The sequence below is a fragment of the Galeopterus variegatus genome, unplaced genomic scaffold, assembly GCF_000696425.1.
Source record: "Galeopterus variegatus unplaced genomic scaffold, G_variegatus-3.0.2 Scaffold2757, whole genome shotgun sequence".
NCBI classification, from domain to species: Eukaryota; Metazoa; Chordata; class Mammalia; order Dermoptera; family Cynocephalidae; genus Galeopterus; species Galeopterus variegatus.
In genome coordinates, this window is record NW_007728868.1 from 25998 (window position 1) to 31222 (window position 5225).

The window sequence follows — 5225 nt, forward strand, 5'->3', positions numbered from 1 at the left end:
TAGGAAGTTTTCATTTCTTTCTTTTTTTTTTTTTTATTGGCAGCTGGCTGGTAAGGGGATGAAGTTTTGATTTCCAATAAACATATTTTCTAGTTCTCCCTACTGAAAGGACCTAGAAGTAATGAGACCCTGTAGCAATGAGCATCCCTAGCACTCAGATCTTGGTTTCCAATGGCATTCCATGTAAAAGACACTAGGTCTTCTTAGAAAAATGACTGATTTCAAGTCAAGGATGAGAAGAGTACAAGATGAACCTGGAATAGCTTGTTGTGACATAAAACAAGGAAGCACCCAAAGACCTACAAAAGCATGTCAAAAGGACACAACACCAGCTTAAAGAGGCTTATGGTGGACAAATTTCAATGTCAAAAAGACTAATGGGGACTGACTGGTTAGATCAGTTGGTTAAAGTGACTTTGATAACACCAAAGTCAAGCGTTCAGATCCCCACACCAGCCAAGCTGCTCCCTCCCCCACAAAAAGACTAATGGCTATAACTAGTATAAAATAAGGAATAAACTAAAATCCATGTGACTACAGTGACACAGAAAACAGAAAAGAAACTTATTTGCCACCACTGAGGTGACTATTGTACTAATTCTTTACTAAGAAACTTTCTAATGAAAAGCAAACAATTAAACACCCTGCCCTACTAGAGATCAAAAAAAAAAAAAAAAAAAAAAAGAAAAGAAAATTTTTGGAAGAACATGCCATACTAGTGAACTCCTTAAAATAGTTTAAATAAAAGTATCTTAAATATTAAACATTCTAAAGGAACACTACCAGCTAAAACTTTTTGCCTTTATAGAAATTAAGTGAATGACCTCAAATCTATATATTACTAGAAGACAAGAAAAAATAAGTTACTGTCTAAGCTAAGTTACCATCCAGAAGAGTAAAATTTTACAAATGACTATTGCTTTACATAATACTTATACATTATCATATTTATATGGTATACATAAATAAACATTCACACATGTATATGTATGTGTGTCTATAGCAAAGCACCACAAGATACTTTAACCTTTGAAGTAAAACAAAGAATAGCAGCACAGGAAAAAATTAAATTAAAAACTTAGGAGAAGGGCCGGCCCAGTGGTGCACTCGGTAGAGTGCGGCGCTTGAGAGCGTGGTGGCGCTCCCGCCGAGAGTTCGGATCCCATATAGAGACCAGTCCATGCACTGGTTGAGCCAGTGAGCGCGGTGCGGGCGCGACACCGAGGGTTGCGATCCCGTTGCCGGTCACGGTACGGGCGCGACGCCGAGGTTTGTGATCCCGTTACCGGTCATGAAAAAAGACAAAAAGGAAAAAAAAAAAAAACTTAGGAGAAGAGCTGGCCTGTGGCTCACTCGGAGAGTGCGGTGCTGATAACACCAAGGTCATGGGTTTGGATCCCATATAGGGGTGGCTGGTTCGCTCACTGGCTGAGTGTGGTGCTGACACCACCAAATCAAGAGTTAAGACCCCCTTACCAGTCATCTTTAAAACAAAACAAAACAAAACAAAAAACTTAGGAGAAAATTTTACAAATTAAAAAGTAAAAATTTAATATAGGAAGAATCAGAATTCAAAGCAAATTTGCAGAGCTGGCCCATGGCTCACTTGAGAGAGTGTGGTGCTGATGGCGCCAAGGCCACAGGTTTGGGTACCTATATAGGGACGGCTGGTTAGCTCACTTGGGAGAGCATGGTGCTGACAACACCAAGTCAAAGGTTAACTGGTCATCTTTAAAAAAAAAAAAAGCAAAGCAAATTTGCTTTCTAATACATACATGAGTAAGGAAATGCAAAATTAAAGCTACAGGCTTACCACTGAGTCATAATTTTACAAGACTTTTAGAAGAATGTCATAAGAAACAATTTTAAAAATAAGCTGTATTCTGAGCTTAGTACTGGGTCATTTAAAAATAACTTGGGTATATGTCATCTCCTTTACATATAACAAACTGTCACAATATAGAAAAATGAACACATCCCCTTCACTTTTCTGTCAATCACAACCCTAAAGCACTCATTTTCATTTAAGATACAAATGCTACATATTCAAACAACACAGTGCCACATTAAGATTTTACTCAATCCAAAAATTCATAAAGTTTTTGCAATATAGGTGATAACATGCTCAACTAATTATAAAACAACTACAGCACTAAGGTTGGTCACCTGTATTGGAATATAGAAGTTCACTGTCAGAGATGCTCGACCTCAGTCCACAGAAAAAGATTCTATAAAACAGTTTAGTGTAATTCTGGCTTAAGCTGTCAGGTTCACCCAAAAAGGAATAGGATCTTCTCATATTATTTATTACTGGGAGAAAGAGAGAACTAATAACCACCTATAGTCAACATTCTAAGGGATAACAATATCTACTAACTAAAAGTAATCAAATTAAAAACATAGTGCCTCTTGTATCAGTTTACAAAACAAAAACAAAAAAGCATCATCACTCTAAAGTTGTCACCACTTAGTAATTTGAGATATTTTAATTGCAGCTGCATGTTTGTGTTTGTTGCCTGTGTGTATGACTCAGAAAGGTTCTCCAACTGTTGGATTTTTGAGAATGCAGAAACCATAACTAGGGCATACTGTGTGGGAAGTGTCATGACAGTGAATGAATAAAATGGGAAAAGAACTCATGATAGAATTTTTTATAAGTTTTTATAAAAAGCAACTCACTCACAAAAGGCAGACTTTTTGCAAAATAATAAGAAAGGTTGGGAAAAACCATTCCAGCTCTCTGAGAAGCCTTGTCTCCCATGGTTGGATTCAATGCACTTCTTATATTACAGTACGTTTAACTGGTTTCCTTGTCTGGCTCTCCAACCAGACTGCGGGAAACTTCGGACCAAAAACTGTCTTGTCTTAGAATCATTAGCACATACTTCCTCAAATGCCAAGCATACAGAGGGCCCTCAATAGGTGTTTCATAAAATAGGAATAATCAATCTTAAATTTACCTTTTATTTTACGTTTTACAAAGCACTTTCTCAAATATTACCTCTTTCGGTCCACATAACAATTTTGCGAAGTGGGAAGGGCATTATTTAAGCAAATAGCTTCTAGTTTTATAAAGAGTTGTTAATTCATTGCCTAAACAACCCTGAAATCACGAAGATAATCACATATTTGTTCATCTTGGAGATACATTCTCCTTGGGATCTGAATATTTTCAGAAAACTCAGGTTTTGCTAGCATTTCTCTGTTTGCTATTCATAATAGGTAGGAATTGCACAGATTTGGATCTCACTGAAGGGTTTAAACTCCATAAAGCAGTAATAGATAAAGGCCCTTCTAAAAATCAGACATTAAGCAGCAGCATCCTAAGCTATTTTTCCTGATCTGGTTCTTTATGAACTGAGAAAGGTAAGGAATTGCAAAAGTCAGAATGCTGGAGAGCAAATGAAGTCATGGATGTCATGAAGTTGCATCAATACTTGATGATGATTTAGCACAACAATGCAATGTATTATGCCAAGAAACATAATGTCAAACCACCAGGATGTTTTACTGCATTAATTTCATGACTATTAGCTAATTGATATGTAGAGTGGTTCTCCAATTTTCCAGAAGACAGAGAAGTTGTTGGTTCAGGTTTACATCTTTAGCAAAGGCACTAAGAAAATCTACAAATTTCTATCAAAAAGAATTTAAGAACAGGACAGGAAAAAATGGTCAAAGAATTATCTAATATTAAATTAAGCAGTTGTCATTTTAACAAAAGCTTTTTAAAGTACGCAACACACCATGGATCAATGTAGATTAAATAATACATTTATATTGAGCTTGTCAAAAGCAAACACAGCTTATAAAATGACAACACACAATAGGAAAGACACCCGATCACATTATACACAAGAATACAAATTTAGGAATTTGACACAAAGTATCACTATGCATTCTAAGAGCTAAAGACTGAATTCTGAATGTTCGATTCTAAACGATGGTACTTCCTCTCAAATTCTCCTTGTCTCTTTCAACCCACGATGTCATCTTTCTCAAGCACAAACAAAACCAATTTGTTACAAAAAGTATTTGGTGTGTCCAAGCAAAAGCAATTGCCTCAACAGTTCCCCATAGCACAATTCCAACTGAAGCCATCTTTCCTCAAGGAAGAGACAAGGCTTGAAACCCGCTTCCTTAAGTGAGAGAAAGTAAATCAAAGTCTCCCGTTAGCATTTGAATGACAAAAAAAAAGTTGTTCTCAAAAAGGAATAACAAGCATAGGACAATGTCGCTGCCTGCAAATAAGAAGTGGTAATGTGTCTGAATCTTCACCTAGATCGATCAGAATCCCACCGCAGAAAAATCCAAAGACTCTGGCACTTGATAAATGAGGCTTTTATTTTCCTAATAAAAGTCGGGAGATTTAACAGACAAAGCAGTTGGTTATTCCAAATCTTAACAATCCAAATGTTCCAAACGAACTCCATTAGCGCTGAAGTTACTCTGCAGATACTATCAAGACCACATAATTGTTTTTTCTTCGTTTACAAATTCGTTCCCACCCTCCACCTTTCCCTTTGCACAAACCGTTCTCACCAGAAGCCTTCCACAGCCACAACGTGGATTGCTGTCTCAAGCAAGGAGATCGGCAATTCCCACCAATCTAGGGGAACACTCAGAAAGCCGGGGGGTAGGAAAGGATGCTCGTGTTTTATTTTGTAAGCCAATTCCAAAATATCCCTTTGCAGCTGCAGCTTTAGAGATGCTGGCCCCTCGCCGCAGCCCCAATTTTGGAGGGCACCCGACTCCGGCTCCTATCGCAAGGAGTTAAAGGGTCGGGGGGCGGAATGGAAGATTATCTGACACCCCTAAAGCCATCTTGCCCTGGTCACACATCCCTTCGTGGCCCCAGTGAGGGGACGAGAACCGCCGCGCCGAGGAGAGAGGACAGGTTGCTCCAATCCCAAAGGCTGGCTGGAAAGGGGCTTTCCTCCCGGTCTAACCCAGGGGGGAACGAGAATGATGACATCAAGGCCTCCAGACCAGCCAGGACCGACCCGGTGTAAAATGCGGGGCCTGCGCCGGACCCGGGGCGCTCGCTGCCCCCTGCAGACCCGGGGCATGAAGGGCAGGAGGCGGCGGCTCCCCACCGCGGCCCCGGGACGGGGAGAGGCCTCACCTGGCCCAGCCCGCTCCACACGCTCTCCAGTTCGCTCCGCTGGCGACGGTGATGAGGGAGCCAGGGACAGGGCCAGAGCAGAGGCGCTCTGCCTCAGGAC